The 6,014-nt window shown below is 33.7% G+C and overlaps 1 protein-coding gene and 1 long non-coding RNA gene across 8 annotated transcripts in view; one reads left to right on the plus strand and one right to left on the minus strand.

Moving 5' to 3' along the window:
* The window catches only part of LOC106875384 (uncharacterized), a 427,703-nt gene that overhangs the window by 292,316 nt on the left and 129,373 nt on the right, over positions 1–6,014 (minus strand). The gene's annotated exons all lie outside the window — the stretch shown is intronic.
* LOC128250230 (uncharacterized) overlaps positions 1–6,014 on the plus strand; it is a 189,860-nt gene that overhangs the window by 173,440 nt on the left and 10,406 nt on the right. The window lies entirely within an intron of this gene.

The following is a 6,014-nucleotide window of genomic DNA, read 5'->3' on the forward strand; positions in this document are numbered from 1 at the left end:
ATATATATATATATATATATAAAACAAAAACAGATTTAGGTTAAAACAATATTATTAAAAGAAATCATTATAATTATTATCATTATTATTATTATTGTTATTATTATTATGTGCCATATAAATAGTGTGAGAATGGTGATTAGGTGTAAAAAAAACAGAGGTAAAACTTTTACATTATATTTGAGACAAGTTTATGATAATTTTACAGTCATGGAGAAATGTATCTGACTGTGAAATTAAAAAAACGAAAAGCCTTAACTGCCAATTTAAACCAAAAATTATAGAAGCAAAATACAAAAAAAAACAGCAAAAAGAAAAAAAAGCATTAAATTGGCAAAATTGTTAGAGCATCAGACAAAATGTCTGTGCTGTTATTTAGATTCCAGCACTTTATGTTCTGAATTTAAACGCTGCCAAGGTCAAATCTGGCAAGCCATCCTTTCGGAATTGGAAAACTAAAGTACTGAACCAAGCTGGTGGATTGGTGGAATCAATGAAGAGTCTCAAACAAAATGCACAAGGTCTGCTTCAGGTTATAGTAGAAGACACTCACCCAATGTGCAATGCAGTGGGATTGAACCCAGAACCATATGGTTGAGAAGCAAGCTTTTTACCACACAGCCTTGCCTGCACGTATGTCAAGTCATAATTTAAGGAAACTTTGTCTTGGTCATGGATGAGATCTTAACAATACACATACACGCTCCATTTACCCAATTTCACTCACAAAGCTTTAATCAAACCTAAGTAGAATGGGAATGAACCTGAAACCTTGAGATTGCAAAGAGAACTGCTCGACATTTTAGTCATGTTGCATTTGTAATTTCAAATTCATAAATTTATACAGTGAAATCAAAATTTAAACATAAAAATACGAAGTCTCAATTCAAACTTAAAGCATGACTCAATAAAAATTTATCTTCAATTTGATTTTAATCTTCAACATTTTTGCTAATTCTTAAATTCTAAATCTAGTTGCTATTATAATTTCTATTTTTTTTTTTTTTAATTATTTCATATTTACAAATTTTGAAATGTAACAACAAAACAGAAATTTGCAAATAAAATTTCAACCATCCCTTATTTTCATAGAATTAAAAAAGAACTTTCTACAAGTGAAGTCAGAACTATTTTTTCAAAAAATAGATACACTAATGGAATCTACAAACCAATATATGATGACTTGAAATTTTAAGCACTTCATTATAAGTATGCAAAAATAATAATAAATAAATGAGTGAATCCAAACCAACCAGATCTGACCTCTCACACCTACCCTACAATGTCATTCTAAAAAGAAACAATCATTAAATCAAATTCTTGAAGCCATGAGATAATGCCCGATTAATTCAAGACAAATGTGAATATGCATGCATTACATTTGTTAAAGTCATGTGAATGCTAAAGGGTTAAGAAACATTTGATGAAAGAGCTTATCCTATACAAGCGCTACCAGTCTTTGACTTCCATTCTTTGTCACACACATAAACAGATGGAAAGAGTCAGAGAGGAAGAGAGAAACATAAAAGAAATGGAAAAGGGACAGCAAAGGGACGGAAAAAGACAAAGAGAAAGAGAGAGAGAGAGAGAGAGAGAGAGAGAGAGAGAGAGAGAGAGAGAGAGAGGAACAAGAAGAAAGAGTTTGTTGAAAGATGGCATGAAAGAAACCAACTAATGTAAATATGTATCAGTGTAGGTTATTGGGTGCACATTCCAGAGAACAATCTCAGATTCTGAGGCAGACGTGGAAATGAGAAATATGATGATTGTTTACATGATGGTTAAACAGTAGATGTTAACTTTAAAAAGGTTCTGTTGATCTTTACATACAAGAATATCCATGACACTTGTGAGTGAATACGATACGGAAATTCAAGAAATGTCTTTTATACTTCTCCGATCATAATAACTGATAAAGTCCCTTATTTCCGCCATTTTGAGGCAATCAGTAGACAAAAACTGGTGACATGTAGGGGACGGGGGATGGGTAACGGCTATTTTCTTGCATTCCCCCCACCTTCCGTCATCCTATTGAGGGGGAAGGGTAGGATAAATTAATTCCCATTTAACATGAACTGTAGACAACTTCAATGTTCTCAAATTAAACAAAATCACAGCAAACTTTTGGAAAGAACACAGAAAGTGATTAACTCTTTTGATGCTATATTTCTATGGAAACACACTGCTTTTTTTTTTTTCAATTAATTTTGAAAACAATCGTTTCAAATTTTCGCTCAAAGTTTTAAGGGAGAGGTAGTCGACAACCACCTTGACCGCAGTAGCTGACTTGGTACTTTAATCTATTCTATCAACCCGGAAAGGATAAAAGGCAGAGCTGACTTTGGTGGGAATTGAAATCAGAACACAGAGACTTAGAAAAAATGTCACTGACCATCATTTTGTCTGATGTGCTAACAACTCTGCCAGCTGTTTGCATTTAATTTTGAAAATCATGACAAAGTTAAAGAAGTGATTTTAAATTCTCTAACACAGGATAATGCTAATAATATAGCCTGAACAGGATAAACTACCCCTATTTTGCAGAAAAAAAAGTGTAGGCGGCCAGGTTGTTATTAAGCTGATACTTTGAACACAAACTAGCACATTAACTGCCGTATGTACCACTGGTGGCTCATTGCAAACTTCACACAACTGCTATAAGCACCACTGGTGATACATTTTCATAATTCGAGAAAATATTTTATTCTGTATTTTTGACAAGGCTAGGTGTAATCCCATGTCATTCATGACCAATGGGGATCTTTACCTTTAACTATGATAGAGACTTGGCTATGATGTCTTGCTGTTGAAGTAGAAATTTTCCTGACACAGTTGACACAATTTTTGTTTTTATCTGAAACAGTGGTTCTCAATCAGGGTCCACATGACCCTTGAGGGATCCAAATAATATTTTAGTTGTAAAACATTATGTACAATAAGTCAGTTATACTTCTACAAGAAACGAAATATTTTTAATAATTTTTTGATGGAATTCCTAATAATATTTAATAATGAAAATATAAAGGGATCTTTTTTATTATTATATACATTAAATGGCTATGGGTGTCCAGGAAAGTAAAATAGAAATCCAAAGGGTCCTTCGGCAAAAAATGGTCAAGAACCACTGCTGTAAAATATCTATGATGGCCATGTGAGAAGTTTACCAAGCCGGAAATTGATGAGATACATTTTAGCATTGTAAGACCTGTGATGTCATCAAAAAGAATTAGCAATTACTGAAAGGATCAAATTCTTATGCATATCAGCTTGTTTTTATGAATTTGAAAAACTGAAACCCAAGGACAGAGTGCAGAAGATGACAGGATTCTGACGAGACTCACACACCGTATAGAAGCATTAGAATATCTTCAATCAGACGATCTGGAGCTTAATGCATACATCAAATTATTCATTCTATAATGTCTAAAATCCAGATAATTATGTGTGTGTGTGTGAGAGAGAGAGAGAGAGAGAGAGTGTGTGTGTGTGTGTGTATGTGTACGTGTTCTTGATGTAATCCCTGTCACATGCTGAAAGGATTAAGCATAAATCTGGTTCTAAATGTTGCTTTGTGGATATAAACATGAGCCCACAAAATATCCGGCATTTAGTAACAATGTTTATTAAATGTGGGGAAAGCAATCAATTCAAGGCAATATGTAAATATACAAGAAAAAAAAAAAAGTGGGGGCAATTGAAGGAATTGGAAATGAAGACTTTGGAAGTGTTTTTAAGAAATTGGTCTTAAAACTACTAAAGTGATCAATCAATGTGAGATTCAGCGTTTAAACCATTAAAATGTCAGTTGATACTAGCAGTCAGATAACAGTTAATAACTCAGAATTTCTGAATGGATTTGAATAAACCAAAGTATAAAAACTTTGATCTCTCCAGCAAAATAATTTCATGAAATCCCTCATTGAAATTTTTGGGAGGTTTGATGCAATAAATGGAAACTAGTAAGAAAATAGTTGTTATGTGTTTACTACTACTTGAATGTAAAAATAGTAATAGAAAAAAACATGGCTTCTTGGTATGAATGTGATGAACGTTGATAGCTCAAGGAAAATTTGAGAGATTAAGAGGCTTTAAGGCTAACATTACCCTCGAAAGTAATATCAGGCGAAGTGGACCATCATTAATACACATCAGACTGTTAACCATAAGGGATTAAAGATACAAATTAATGAAGGTCTTATAAGAAAGGCTCCTTCTGGAGAGAGTGAGCCTCTCATTTAGTGGTGGTGTGAGAGGTGGATTGAGATCTAAGAAACTAATAAACTAATTCTTGTTCTAAATACAAATTAGGACCTTTTTGTTTAACCCTTTCGCTACCGTTTTCTTTCGGAATACACAGCGTTTGTTTCAATTAATTTTCAAATTAACGAACAATTTAATAATTGTATGTTTAATTTTATGTTTAAATTGGCCAAGTCTGACCTCTCACACTTACCCCACAATGTCATTCTAAATATAAACAATGACATCATCAAAATCTCGAAGCTACAAGACAATGCATGATTAATTCAAAACAATGTGAATAAGAAAGTGTTACATTTACCACCAGAGCAATCTGAATGCTGAAGGGTTAAATATGTTCCAAACATTAGCTCAATATTCAACAAACTTATTTTACTAATCCCTCCAAATTCTTGATTGTTTTCCAAATTAATTGAAATACACAGGAAGTGTACTTCATTAAGAAATATGGTCACTGGAAGGGCTGAACTCTGGAATAGATGACACATGCTTGAAAATTGTTAAGAAATTTGATAAATTCTATATAAACAGATTAAATAAAGCTACAGAACACTAAAACACATGGTTCTATGTTTAAATGAATTTGCTTGGCAGAAACAAAATAGCCATTTATATTTTGTTTCTTCTTAAACACAGACTTCCTTTAACTTTGGACAAGGAGAAATTTTGTTGAGAAGAATGAATAGTCAATTGAATAAACCACTACAAATGTATCTGATATATATTTTATCCTAGAAGGAAACAAATTTCATATGTTTAGCAGTGAAATGGTATTTATTTAATCAGACGTACCCTCAATTCTGCCAACGCACAACCCCTTCAGTTTGAAATATTATATGTGTATTTTAACTAGTATATGTTATCAAAAGCTATTATGATTACTGATGTGGGTGGAAGTAGGGAAGGTAGTGAACCTCATAAACCACTATGTGATTGGAGCACAATTATGTACAGAGCAAGTGAGCCAGGTGGGGGTCCATCTGTTGCAATACAACTGGGGGTATTGAACTCAGAGTTGCAGGCTAATAAAGCATCAGCTATACATTAGATTATACTATATATCCCATAGTCTGGCTGACTGTTGGGGCACCACCGATGACCTTCTGACCAGATCCTACCCACTGTCTTTGTCTTCTGCCTCTCGCACTGATTCTCATCTTTAGGCCTGTCCACTCACAGATGTTGTTTTCCCCACTTCTTTCTGTCTTCCACCTTTGACTGTTCCCTGAAGGATTGTTTTGGCCATCCCTGATTCTATACCCAAACCACCTGAGCTTGCATTTCTTTACTATAATAAGAAGCTCCTCATAGGGCCCTGTTGCCTTATTCTTCTTTTCACTTCTTCATTTGTAACATGGGCCTAATATCGTTAACCTCCTGAGAAGGAGTTGAACTCAGAACATAAAGAGCCAGAATACACACAAAAAAAAAAAAAACACCACTACTTCAAGTGGAGTGATTGAGAAAAAGATAGGTTGGATGTAGTGCTGATGAAAGAGCAATAACTCTTGAAATATGAATATACACTCATTACCTTTTCTTTTTTTTTTTCTATTTTCACTTGCATTGTTTACATAGACATACAAAATGTCATAAGTTACAGTGCTGGCTCTGAATTCTATAGAAAATGTGGAACTGAACCCGGAACCATGTGGTTGGTAAGCAAGCTACTTACCACACAGCCACAGCCCCAACCTTATAACATCTCAGTCTATTTTGAGAATATAACAAGAAACTGATGGCCAACACGAATA

This window comes from Octopus bimaculoides, chromosome 20 (genome assembly GCF_001194135.2).
Source record: "Octopus bimaculoides isolate UCB-OBI-ISO-001 chromosome 20, ASM119413v2, whole genome shotgun sequence".
NCBI lineage: Eukaryota > Metazoa > Mollusca > Cephalopoda > Octopoda > Octopodidae > Octopus > Octopus bimaculoides.